The following is a 14,495-nucleotide window of genomic DNA, read 5'->3' as shown; positions in this document are numbered from 1 at the left end:
CACAATGTGGAGACTTGGGGTTGTGTTTCTCTACTTCCAGCAGGTTCTGTGAGGACCCAGATACTCCTATAATCCCTTTTCTTAACTTTTCAGGTGAATTCTGCACAAGCCAGTCCTCCATTCCTTATCCAGGGTGTAAGTGCTTGCGTCCTTTGCAGAGTTGGCTCTGGCTGGGTGGGAACTGAGAGCAGGAGACACAGGAGAGCAGATTGACTTCCCAAGGAATCTCCAGGAGATGAATCTCCTGGAATCTAATTTCAATCAACTAAAAGTGTTATTTCCCTGGGAAAAGCCAGGAGCCAAAGCAGGTCCCACCTGGCCAGACTGGTGGGCACAGTTGGATCTACTCTGGGGGAGAACACGCTGTGCCTGCCAGGAGAGCTCTGTCTCTGTTTTTCCTGCCAGTTCCTGATCAGTGTCACTGCCACCATGAGGGATTAAAAATCCAAATAAGCCCCAAATCCTACAGAAAGAATAATCCAAAGGAAGAAATGTATTGTTGTCATAAAAAGCTTGAAAATCTGTTAAAAATTCTATGACAACAATGTAATGGGTGTGGGGATGACAGTGTGTTTGTGGATCCCCTAATGTCTAAGGTAATTGGTGAAGAGATTGATACAGAGCAGTTCAGAGTATATCCGTGAATGAAAGCAGTTTGGAGCGCACCCTTAAGGGGGGAAGGAACCACCTACAGAATGCGGGGACCTTTTCGACAGTAGAATGTTTCCATGTGAGTATGCTGGGTGAACTGACTAACCAATAGTGTGATGGCATGTTATATACAAAAGTAGATAAAAGGTGAAGCTGTAACTAAAAATAAAGTAGTTGTAAGTTGTAAGCTTTCTGATCAAGCCTTCTGATGCCTGCTGTGCCTGATTTCTTCTGACTGTCATTTAACTCCCCCCTTTACCCCTACAAATGGTAACCCCAACAATGGGATTTCCAGGAACCTTATTAATGCTTGTTTCCATTTTTATGTACTTTTAGTCCATCAGCTGGTAGCGTGTAGAGTTTATCCTGGGATTTAGAGGTTGATCAGGGTTTTCTTTGGATTGACCTTCACCTCTGGCCTCAGATGGTGCAAACACAACTTAGGCTAATATGGGTAAACACTGTTTGTGCACATTTACAGGAGAGACCCCAGTATGGGAAAGCACTGACCAACCCAGAGCTGCCACATCTTGAATGTGCTGGGAAAAAGCTAGATTCTGTGTGTGACCCTGCTCCTACCACTATGCTCTCCAGAGAGGAACTGATCTGCCACCTGCAGCCCTTCCAGCTCTTCTCTTACCATCACAGGGAGTGAGTTTACAAGCCCTCATGGACTTGGGCCTTTACATTGCTCTGGTTCCCAGTGCAGCACAGGATCTGCTGGCTCTCGGTGCCCTTCCTGCAGGTCAACCAGCACTGCCAGACACAGAGCTGGCAGTTCAGGACATTCTGTGTCATAGCACCAGGCACAGATTCCTGCAACACAGCCAGCCCCAGGTTGGATTTTGGGACAGGCTGGTGCTGCCCCCACCTGCTGCTGCCCACCTGGGACGAGTGACTGGCTTTCCATGGTGCCTCGTTGCAGGATTGTTTGCTCTCAGGGTGATCCCCAATGGAAAGCTTGGCATGGACAGAGCGGTTAGTGCCATCAGGAAGGGGTTCATTTTAAGGGGGTCCTTTCTCACTCCTTGCTCCATCAGTGGGATAGCTGTCAGGAGCACACCTGGATCACTGTCCATCCATGCAGTCCCTTCTCTGCTGTGGCTCCACAGCTTCCAAGAGATGTCACTTGTACTGCCAGTACAGAGAAAGTGGAGATGTGGCTCACAGAAAGCAGCTGGTGCATGATGGGCTTTGCTGCTCCTCTGAGGACTTCTATAGCATCTATGTCTGTGGGGAATGTGTGGTGAGTGGCAGCTGCCCCAGGGACACTCTGGGGACAGCTGATGAGACAAGACAGTTCAAGGGCAGGGATACACTTTGCAGAAGACTTTCATTTCCATATTTGCAGCATGGTATTCCTCATAACTCCCTGAGATTTAAATTAAATTAGAGAGCAGAACAGACCTGTTCCACGGAAATGCTCCACTCCTCTTCCACTGATCATTCCTGTAACCGGGGGGAGGCGGGTTTTTGGACCTGAGAGACGACTTCACAGAAGTTAGCAGCAACAGGCTCCTTTATTCATCCGCACACACACTTAGATACATCTTTAAGACTGTAACCTTCCGCAGGGTGATGACACTTTGGCACTGATTATTGGTTAACAATGTTGTTTATATTACAAAGCTTCTCATAATTGGCTGACCATGCACATCTGCTGAGAAAGTTGGCAGCAGCCATTTCTGATTTCATTAATTAGTTCTTAAGGCTACAGCACTTGTTTACATAGGCAGTTCAGCATATGGCTTGCTTTTTAGGTGAAATACCATATAAAATTCCAACACATTCCATATCATGGAATCCCAAAATGATTTGGGTTGGAAGGGACCAATAAGGATCATCTTCTTTCACCTCCTGCCATGGGCAGGAACACCCACCACTTGACCTGGTTGCTCCAAGCCCCATCCAGCCTGGCATTTACAGGGTTTGGGCAAACACAGCTGCTCTGGGCAACCTGTGCCAGGGCCTCACCACCCTCACAGGGAAGAATTCCCTCACAATACCCAGTCTTTCCCTATTTTCTGTAGAAAGTGGGCTGTGACAAGGGACTTGGCTCCAAGGATTGGTACAGGCTCTATGGCGAGGATGAGTCCTGCTGCCAGATGGGGAAGAGGACCTTGGTCCCCACCCCCAAAAAGCTGGGAAGGAACAACATGTGACTGCAGCTGGCTGGAGTTCTTGTCGACTCTGTGGTTTCTGTCCATTATCCACGGGATAATGCCGGAATCATTCAAACCTGGGGAACAATGGCCTTCACACTGTCCCTTGCGCCCGCTTGGGGCAGGCTGCTGCCCATCGGCCCCTGGTCGCAGTGGGTGTGCAAGTTATGGAGGTATTTAGAGAAGGCTGGGTGGATTTCCCCAACTTTGACAGCTTGGTGATAAAAAGGCTAATTGAACTCTTTTTACAGGGAAACATTTAAATAAGAGGTGCCAAAAAAGACTGGGATTTCTGGACAACAAAATGTGCAAGCATCCAGCCTAAAATCCTTCCTGGACTGTCACTGGTCCATGGACCAGTCACCTTGGCCAGGAGTGTCCAATCCTCCTGTGAGTGCCTTGGACCCCGATGCCAACTTCCATTTTATGCTGGTAAAGACCACCTGGGCAACCCTCAGTCACTGGAATGACCAGACTGGGCTCCCAGGGCACTGATTTCAGGCATTGTGTTTAAGGTAAGAGCAGGGGGTCTTTTCACTTGGCAGAAGAGCTGCAGTGTTTACCTTTCTGGAATACTGAGAAAATAAAAAAGAAAAATCAAAGAAGAAATAAAATAAAATGAATAATTAAAAAATCAAAATAAATAATATTTAAAAAATTAAATTAAAACTAAAAAGAAAATAAAAAATAGAATAAAAAAGAAAATTAAAATAAAAAAGAAAAGAAATGAAAAAATAAAGAATAGAATTTAAAAAAAATAAAAGAAAAAATGACAGAAAAAATAAAAAGAAAAAAGAAAAATAAAATAAAAAAACTAGAATGGAAAACGAAATAAAAGAAAATAACAAATTAAAGATAAAATTAAAATAAGAAATAAATTAAAACAAAATGAAAAATTGAAAAATTAAATTAAATTAAAAATAAAATGAAATTAAAATAAAAGGAAATAAAATAAAAATAAATTAGAAGCAAAAATCAAATTAAAAATGAAATTAAAATCAAATTTAAAAGTAAACAAAAATTAAAAATGAAATAAAAATAAAAATAGAAATAACAATAAATGTATATAGAAAAAATAGAAGAAAATTTAAAAGAAATAATAAAAATAAAAATACAATAAAAAGTAAAATAAAAATATAATTTAAAATAAAATAAAAATTAAAATGTATTAAATAAAGTAATAAAATTAGAATTAAAAAAGAAAAAGAAAAACGAAAAAAATAAACAAATAAAAGAACAGCGGAGGCAGTAACAGACCCGGACGGACGGACAGACACGGGATGCTCCGCGGGACGTTTCCCCACCGCCTGGCCGGACCCGCTGCTGCCGCTGGTGGCGAGCGGGGGACACCTGCTGACGGAAAAGCAGTACTGCAACGAAGAGCACACATGCGCAATTGCTCTCCCGAAGCGACGCACGGCTGAGCTGGTGAAACACCGCACATGCGGAGTAACGGACATGAAGCATCTACAAGACGTACAAGAAAGGGCAAGAAGGCGACCGGCCGCGCATGCGCAATTTGACACCCGATCTCACGTGGTAAATAAGGGCCACCCAACGAGAAATCTTCGCATGCGCACTGACATCAAGGCTCTGCAGCGCCCCTACTGACAGAAACGGGTACTACGGCAAAGAAACCTGCGCGTGCGCAATGCAACAGTGTCCCTCGGGCCGCGAATGCAGAGGGGAACTCAAACGCGGACATGGAGAGTGGGGAATGAGCAAGGGAAGGGGGAATGGGTGGCCGGGACGGCTGCAGTGAGCGGGGAAGGAGCGGCCCTTCTGGGGCGGGTCCCGGGCGGTTCCTGGGGCGCACCTGGAGCGGTCTCCTGTTGCTCCCCGTGGGATAAAATAAACATTTGGAGGACATTCTGGAGGTAAAATTGAAGTTCTCTGAGCAGAATAGGTCGGGACAATATCTGAGAGAAGGGCTGGGAAATCAGAGAAGACCGGGACAGCATTTTGTACAGAACACCTGGGGTTACTTTGAGGGGACAGAGGTGACCCTTTTACCTGAACCCCTGGCGTAATTTGGAGTGGACACAACCACTTTTATGTTGGAAACTGTGAGGTGCTGTAGAGGGGAGAGAGGTGTCATTCTGGAGGGAATAGCTAAGGCAGCTGGTAAGGGCTGAGATCGACTTCCTGCTGCAGACTGAGCCTTGGCGCCTGAATCCTTTGCCCAGCTGTCATCCCCTGGCTCATAACTTGGTCAGGCTGTGTTTGTCCAAGCCCCAGGTGCTGCTGTGGTGCTCCTGTGTGCACCTCTGCCTGTGCCTCCTGAGCCTGTCACTGTGTTGCAGGTCAGGAAAGTCCATTTTGGTATTTATTGTTTCTGATTATTGTGTGCTCAGTTTCTCTCAACTCTTCCCCTCCTTCAGTGGCTGCATCGCTGGTCCAAAATTTCTGTCCATAGGCACTCATTTTCCACCAGGAAACCCCCTTTTCCTTTTGTCTTTTCCAGGTTGTTTGCAGGTGCCGCCCAGCGTGAGTATCTGTGTGTTCAGGCAGAGATTCCCCAGGTGGAAGGGGAGTCTTGGCCTCACCTGCACAGCCCAGGTGGCTGGGACAGAACTGGCGTGGTTTGGCAAGGCAGGAACATATTTCTGAGTTCTGGAGTGCCTTGAAACCTTTCTCTGTTCTGAGTTGGTCCCTGTTTGTGAGTCTGAGGATTGTTTTGGGGGTTCAGGACCATAAAATTAAAGAGGAAGCCCCAAAAGTGGGAGAGGGGTGTGATATACAGAAGCCAAAAATATGTTTCTCCATTGTTTTCTGCCTTTCAATACATTCTGCTAACATCGCTATGTCAGTTTCCATGGAAGAGCTTTCTCAGGGAAATATTTCCTGCCAGAAGATCCTGCCTTTGTCGTTTCATTTCCCACATCTGGTCTTGACTACATGCCAAAAAACATGTGTAGAAGTTGGAAAGCATTATAAAAACCTGAAGATGAATTCAGAAGTTAGAGGAACAAGAGACAAGGAGAAATTAGGGAACCTTGCCTGGTTTTCCCTGATCTCTCCTCTCAGCTCGTCTTACCTTTCTTCCAACACCACCAGTCGTCATCTGCCTCGAGAGAGAGACTGCTTGCCAGTCTGGAGAGAACATTGGCCTAGAGAGAGACTGCTTGCCAGCCTGAATAGAGTCTGTGACTGTGTGTGAGGTATATCCTTTCTCTGAATTTTTCTCTTAGAGGCTAAAATAAGGCACCCTCTTCTGCAGCTACACCAGAAGCCAGCAGTTGGCGTGAGGGGAAATAACAGGCATTCTGCATTTCAAAGACTCACCATCCTCCTGCAGCTAACAGATACACAGAGAGAAACTGCATATCCCCCCCCCCTCAGGTACATCGATAAGGCACTCAAGTAGTATTTTCACGGTGGTATCTTTTCCTCCACTTCTATAAATAATCTTAAGCATTTTCCCTAACTTTTCTTATTTTTCCTCTTTTCCTTTTGCATCTCTCTAGCAATCATTGAATAAAAATCAGTTTTTGGTATTTACAGATAACTTGTTTGAGTTTTAATTTTGCTCAAGAGAATATTCGAACTTATAGTTCAATCTGCATCAAAATTAAGCAGATCTGAACGTTACAAGGGGACCCTGAAAAGTGGGTGGGGACCCACCATAATTTCAAGGAGAGTCCCCAAAAGAGGGCCTCTAAAGGTGGGAAACTCCCCCAAAAGGGGTGGGTACCCCAGAAATGGGGGGCAAACCCCATAAGGACCCCAAAAATTGACAGGGGAGCCCCGGAATGTCAGGGAGGGGCCCCCAAAATGTGTGTGGGACCCTTAAAGGTGGGTAAAGCCCCCTAAAAGGCTGAGGAGACCTCCCAAAATGTCAGGGAGGGACCGCAAAAATAGGTAGGACCTCCAAAAGTGAATGAGGACCCCCAGAATTAGAAGGGGGGAGCCCCAAAAGTGGGTGAAAACCTCCAAAAGTGGGAGATGTTGCTCCAAAACATGAGTAGGGACCCCCAAAAGAGTCAGGGAAAGGCCCTAAAATATCAGGGAACCTCCCCAAAAAGTGAGTAGGGAACCCTGAAAAGGGGGGGGGTTGGGGCCTGGAGGGATCACAATAACGCCTCTGTTCCCCCAAATTTTGGAGGTCCAGGGGTTCTCAATACCCCCTTTTTGTCCCACCCTTCCCTGTGCAGAGCCTGGGGGCTGTGGCCATCTCACACAGGCTTTAAGGAAAATACTAAAATCATACTGTTGTAGTTTGGGATTATTATGTAAATTCTCTCCCCTGCCACTTAACTGCCCAGGCCAGCGGTTAACAAAAGAAGCAGTTAACTGTTGATCGCTGGGGTGGGGGCAGGTTTGTCTCTTTTGGGTTTTTTTTGGATATTCTCCCCAGTCTTGGCTCGGCGGAACGGGGGAGTGGGGGCTCGAAGGAGGCAGCTGCCCTGCTGGTTACTGCTGGGGTTTTCCTGGCTGTCTTGGTGCTGCCTACCTCGGACTACTTTTCGTGCCGCGCTGCTGCTGCTGCCTACCTTGGATTTGCTGCTGGTTGCTCGTATCTTTCTGCTTCTTGAACGGGGAACACAGGGGGAAGAGACTGAGTCCATCTGAAAGCTCACTGCTCGTTTGTCTCGCTGGAGAGGGACTGAAACTCACTCTGCAGCCAACCGGGCTGTGACATGAACACTTAAGTATAACCTTTTTCTCGCGGAGGAAAACCTGCTGGGTTTTGTTGTTGTTTTGGTTTTTTTTTTCTTTCTCTTGTGGTGTTGGGGGAGTGGGTTGCACTAGTCTGTTTACATATATATATATATATATATATATATATATATATATCAGTTATCCTTCTTGTATTAAAATTCCTTTTCTTAAATTTGATAAAGAGTGGTGTGATTATCGTGGAGGAGGCCCCTCCCCTGCTTGTGGGTAAAACATTTTGGTTTTTTCCCCTCAAACCGAGACACATACTAAAATCATAGGGAGTGACTTCATAAATTAAAAATAGTATTTTACATTATTTAGAGTCATGAAGCCAAAGTTTAACAGAAGATCATGGACATACTCTTCCTGTAAGAAGTGAAAAAGGAGGGTAATAAGTACTTCATGCTTAGTCCAGCAACAAATTTCTCCAACAGTGAATGGGATAGAAGCCTGGAAAGAGAAAAAAACAAAGTCAAAGAGGAGGCATTAAAAAAAAATGAAAATCATGTGGGTTGAAGAGAGAATCTATAACTGTTATGGGTTTAGCTGGGTTGGCCTAAATTTAGGCTTTAAAATTCAGACCAGGCCTGGGATTGTCAGCTGACTTGAGCTGAACTGGGCTAGCTAACAGATGACTTCTTCTAGCCAATAATATTGTATTCCATACCATATTACGACATCATCTCAAAAGGAGTAAAATCCAGTGTGTGGAAGTGGCTTAGTCAGTTCCACCATGGCTGAAGTACAAGCAAAACGTGCTAGAGTTGTTTTGCTGTGCTAGGCCTTGCTCCTGCTGCTGCCGCTGCTTGCATTTTGTTTGAATTCAGGGAAGTAGAAACATTTTGTTGTTACTCTTTCTGTTTCTTGCTAGGTGTCTTTTAGAGTACTTATAGAGTAATAGACTTTGTATTAACTGGGGAGTGGGAGGTTATTTCTTGTTATATATAACTTGTGTAAGTATGTGTTATATTGTAGTTTTAATTTTCTCTTTTCTGTATAAATATATGTAGCTAGTTTAAGCATAAACCTAGTTTGGAGGGGTTTTTTTTCCTCTCCTTCTTCTTTTTCCCTTGGCTAGTTGGGGGGGAGGAACACTTTTTCTCTGTCTTGGACAGTTGGCGTTTTGCCAGCTCAACCCAAGACAATAATGAAAACAAAGGATGCTCCAGGCGTCAGCCCTTCTACAGCAGCAGAAGTTCACGGTCAGACCTCAGGCCTAACTCTATTCTCCTTGCTTGGCAGAAGCTGTCCAAGAAACAGGCAGAGACAGGAGTGGGGCGTTGAGGCAAGAGTGAGGGATAAGAGCAGCAGCTTCGAGCTCAAGAGGGGCACAAGAAAGGCCCTCACCAGGGCAGGGACACACATAGGAGTGCAGTGGGCACCTTCAGGGTGCCCCCACTGGTTTTGTGCTGGGCGACCTCCCTGTAACTGGGGCTTGATCTTTGCTTTGGTGTCACTGGCCTTTGGCTATGGTGCTCCTTTGGCTGCTTGGAGAGAGGGGCAACCCTGTAAGGAGGTGAGAGCTCCACACCTGAGGGGGAAATGGAGCTCTCCCAACCGCCAGGATAATTTTTTTGTAACTTTGCATACATAACAGTTGAATACACGAATTTTCAAAAGCATATCCTCAGTTGACCAGAAAATCAAGTGAATTTTAAATGTGTCCTTTTTATCTCATTGATAGATGGTGATCTTCCTGATCTTAACTACCTAAGTATCATGACTCACATTGTGTTGATAGATCTGTACAATAGCTGCCAGCTAACCTGAACCAAGGGACGTTTATCTGGGGCTTTCAAGGTAAAAAGTGTTTGAAGGAAGTAGGAATATCAGATTAACGAGTCTACACATTTATTTGAACAGAGATTCCTTGAATCAGAGAGAATGAAGAATAGGAGCAAGCAGCCACTAGGGCTACTTAATTTGCAATGTCACAGGCACCATGTAATTAATAGAAATATTCTTGAACTTTTTGAACTCAATCTTGACCTCCACTGCTCTTACTGTTCCTTGGAGAATATTGTTGCAGAATTCTGGCTTCCCTGATAAACTTGGTAAAGCTCTGTGTTAAAGGTTCAAACAATGAAAGGTAGGGGGGAGGGATCCTTCAGGGATTTTTTCTCTCCCTACCAATGCAAAGGTTTTGGGAGTTGAAGTGCCAGGACCAAGAACAAAGGAGTGGTTGATGACTCTAGATTCCAACTTAATAGTGAGGTGTAGGTGAGGAACAAACCCCCAGCACCTGGGAGGGGGAGAGGCTTTTCCTTTGTGCTGTCTTCACTTCATTTTGGGCATCTGCTGTGACTAGAAGCCACCGTTTTGATGAGCTGGTGGGAGCTTCTTTTAATTCTGCTCTTTCCCCCTTCCCCCTCCTTCTCTGGGCACCTGGAGCTTCAGGGAAAGAGGGAGAGAGAGAGGAGGGTCTCACAGCTGCTTCGGGATATGCTTGCAGGCCTTTTTTCTTCCTGGGGACTGACTTTGGCTGCAAGGAGATCTCTGGGAACTACCACCACCCCTCAACTTCCAGAGTTTCCTTCTTTGAACAAAGGACAAGGAGAAAGTCTGCTGTTCCCCACAGAAGAAGTTCCATCCTGTACCCACATGAGTCCTAAGGTGTGACAGAGGACCTACAGTGTCAAAGATGGAAAAAATTTTGTAAGAAATGGGCTTGTGAAGATGATAAAGATGCAAGCCCAAATGACCTAAAACCAGAAGTTTTTACGGTTGTGTAAAAATGCGTTACAAAATGGATTCTCTGTTCCTATTTCCCTCAGTCACTGTTCCCCTTCCCAAAATCCCTTTAGAAACCCTTTCCCCACTAACCAGGACAGCCAGGACTAACCTTGAAATGTTTGTATAAGTTTTTCTTATTGGTCCCTGTTTCACCCTCTCCCATTGGTTGTAATCCCTGGTTTCTTATTGGTTTATAATCGTTGTAACTTGAATCCCCCCAAAAACCTTTAAATACCTTTACCCACTGTAATAAAGCTCTCTCTCTGGTTCCTCCCTGGTGGTCTCTGTTTGGCGCTGTGCAGTGTCTTGGGGGCCATGTGGCGGGGGACAAAGGGGGAGTACATCCCCTCCAGGAAACGGATTAATTTCTGGGACCTGGGTGCTGTCAACTGTCACAATAGGGCCAACACCTTTTCCTGCCTCTTATCTCTGCCTTGCTGGGAAAAGACAGAACTGATCTCGTGGCCAGGCAAGGTGTAACACTGCCACCTGCTATCTGTACATATAATTGCAGCATGGGAAACTACAGCTTTTGGAGGTTGTTCTTGGTGCTGGGGGAGTAGTTTGCTCTGGTCTGTTTATAGTTATATGTATCTCTCTCTCTCTCTCTCTCTCATTATATATATATATATATATATATATATATATATTAGTTAAGAACAGTTATCCTTCTTATATACATTTTCTAATTAATGTTCTTTTACATTTAATAAGGGGTGATGTGATTATTGAGGACGAGTCCCCTCTTGTAGTCTATGTAGACACTCTGGTTTCCTTTAAACCAAGACACTGTATCGTATTAGGTTTTCATAATTATCAGGACAGTCATAATACTCAAGAGATTATTTGAACTCCCAAGGCCTTCTCATAATGTGCTGCATTTTTTGTTGTTCTTGTTTTTGTTTTACTTCTAGAAGGCGTGATTTTGCATTCTTAGACTTTTTAAATTTACTTTAGTATGAGGTGATTGATGGAACTCACATTGTCATGAATTTCACCAAATCATAGAATGGTTTGGGTCGAAAATGACATTAAAGAGCATATAGTTTTGCAAAGTCTGCCAACAGCATCCCTTTAACTTGATACTTTTGCTTACCTGACTGGTTTTGAAGCACCTTCGTGTCTACCTCATGTTTACTGGTTTTCTCTGTATCTGAATTTATAATTATTTTGCCTGTGGTACATTGAATTTTTCAGTAAAGTCAAGATAGGGGATATTTTCAAAATATTTATTGCCTGAAACACAGGCATCATTGTAACAGACTTGCAGGAATTGTCAGGTATGTTTTACACTGGGTAAACACTGTTGCATTGCACTTCTTTGCTTGGTGTTTTTTATTATCTCTTTTTTTAAAAATTATCAAGAACATCCTGAAAGCTAAGAGTTGTCGTGCTGCTTAGGTTGGACAGAAAGGCCTGTTGATGCCTGGATCACTTCTTTTTTTTTCTCTTAGAAACAGGTTTTTCAGTTAGCTGATGAAGGCAGAGTAAATATGGCTGTTAATATAAAGCATTAGTTCTTCAAACAGTCATCTGTGCTCCTGGGCCTGTAGTCTCATATCTGGCTGTTAGGAGTTCTGGACATGAATCCTCTGGTCTTCCCTGTTAAAGCAGGTTATGCTTCTGAGTTTTGTGTTTTACTCAGGCATTAGTTCTGTATCACTACCTGTATTGTCATTACGTAGCCTTTGGCCTTTCTGTAACAGCATTCCTGCATGCATTCTCAAAGGAAGCAGCAGCATTATAAATGCCTTCATGTCTCCCAACTGGAAGCCAGAGTGGACCATTGATGGTAGTCAGTATGGCCAAAGCTGAGGTATTGTTTCAGGGAGTCCTTCTATCTCCACTTTGGGGTTCCTCCCTTGCAGCAGCTGGTGGCAAGTTCACCACAGAGCCCAATCTTAGGCAGGCAGTGGTCCTCCATCCTGGAGATATGCCTTGCCCAGCGCAGCTGCATTCTCAGCAGCATGGCCTCAACATTGGTGACCCCTGCCTGTTAAAGAACAGACACATTAGTCACTTAATCAGTCCAGTGGATGTTTGGGATTGTACAGAGGCAGTGCTGATGGAAGTGTTTGAGGAGTCGCGGGTGGTGGTGGTAGATGACCCATCATTCAGACACATAGAGTAGATAGCACAATAGCTCTGTAGACACTAATCTTTGTACTTTTCTTCAGGTGTTTATTACACCACACTCTTCTATGGAGTTTTCTGAAAGCTCTGTATGCCTTTGCTAACCTGTTCTCAAGGAGAAAACGCAGAAAGAGCCGTGCCTCACCAATATCGCCTAAGGAGACTTTCTGCTGTGCCTTTTGTGACTGGACTTGCCTATCCTGCACTGGCCTTTTTAGCCACCAGCACGCCTGCAGGAAGCATGGGTAAAGCCCTTCCCAAATCTTCATTTGCAAAGTGTAGCCATGATAATGATGAAGAGCATTCCAGTGAACATGCAAGCCACAGAAAACTGTGATTTTGAGGGTTTGTATCATGGCATCATAAAATGTCAAGGGGTTAAAATGGACCTCAAAGATCACCTATTACGAAGAATTACTTAGTGAAGAGAAATTTTTCAGTTATGTCAAAGTTTCCCCATGTGAATTCAGACATTGGCTTTCAGTCATACTTTGTTATTCTATTTAATTTACTTGAAACTAGTTTGTCATTAATTGACTTAAGTTTGTTTGTTATGAGAAGGTCTTCTGTGCTGTTGCCATTTTGCAAGATTAAAATGCTGTTTTGATTCAGTAAGAAATGGTTGAACTCAGGGATATCTGAACTGTGTTGTTGTCAGAAATTTCTCTTCTCTGACTTAAGGAGAAATAATCATAGTACAATCTTAGTGTTACTAGCCTGTTGTTAGGATCTTCTGTTAATACAGTACTCTCACTCAAAGGTACCTCTGTGCCCAGAGATGTTCCAAACACAGGTGCCTGATCAGGCATAGCACAGCGCACATCAGCACCGCTCCATTTCTTCCAGACAGGTTTGCTGCATGTACGCTGCATTGTGGGAATGGCCCCTGAAGCATTTGAACCAAAATCAACACATTAAAAAGTTACTTGTGATTAAAATGGGCCATATTCATATTAGAGACTGTGGAAGAAGAGAAGAATTTAGCAGTTTATTAGTGTCAACTGTATTGTTTTGGAGCCTGGGAGTGCTAAGGCTCCCAGGCACTTCTAGATTTATTGTTTTAGGTACCCTTTCATGATAATAGTGGTTTGCACAGTTACTTGGAACACGCTAGTCTTGCTTGTTTAGCCTGTGAAAATATATCAACATCCCTGTCTCTTCTATTTTTCCTGCATTTCCCAAACATCATTTCTGATTTTTAATTATTATTTTTATATGATACATCTGCAGTATTTCTGTTATTTCTATTGCTAGTACGGCCTTAGCTTTGCTTTAAGTTCTTCTGTTGTATTGTCCAGACTGTATGGTTTCTGTCTTCAAATACTCAGTTGTATTCATCCATTTGTGGGCTAACAAATAAACAGAGTAAATACTTCCATTGTTTTCAGCTGTGGTCAAATGCTTACGTTGTACATTTATGCGGCCAAAACCCAAGTTTGGTGATTATGAGTCTTTCCCAAAGAGCTGTGACTAAGGCTGTTTCAACAAATTAGAACAAGGTGCAAATAGCATTTTTTTTCTCATGGACAGATACCACAAAATCATTTCTGTGTGGACTCTTAATAGGCCTTTATCTTTGAGATAATTGCTGACACCTTTTTGCTACCTTCTTCTTGCCATTTATTGTTGAAAAGGATGAAAAAAACGCCAAAGAAATGTACTGAGGAATGCTTTTCTTTGTTGGACTGTTGGCATACACCATCCTCTTCAGCCTGTGTACTTGAGTGTTCATTTCCCATGTGCTCCCATGAAGTGCCATCAATGACTGCTTTCACTTTCTATCCAAAATCCTTTCTTACGTCTAGCCACTCTTATCGTCTGGGAGATGAAGCAACACTTCTTCCTCCCCATTGCAGACCCATTATATCATAGCAGTTAGGAAATGAAATTCTTAGTCACTTTCTTCAAACTGTCCTTTCATTTGTTTGCCTTTTTACGGTGTCATAGTAACTGCAGGCAGTGCAGCGGACGGGCGGGCACGGGCGCGCTGGTACAGTACAGCTTCCCGAAATAAAGGTCACGGAATCCCCATCCACTCCCGCACCGGCCAATCAACGCTCATACTCGAAGAGTGACGGGACAAAGTGACCAATGGACGCTCGGCTCTCCCTCCAGCCCCGCCTCTCCAGCCCCGCCCATCGTCCCACTGGCGGA

This window comes from Pithys albifrons, chromosome 11 (genome assembly GCF_047495875.1).
Source record: "Pithys albifrons albifrons isolate INPA30051 chromosome 11, PitAlb_v1, whole genome shotgun sequence".
In the NCBI taxonomy this organism is placed as follows: Eukaryota; Metazoa; Chordata; class Aves; order Passeriformes; family Thamnophilidae; genus Pithys; species Pithys albifrons.
The sequence above is the reverse complement of the archived record's forward strand: the minus strand, read 5'-3'. Positions refer to the sequence as shown.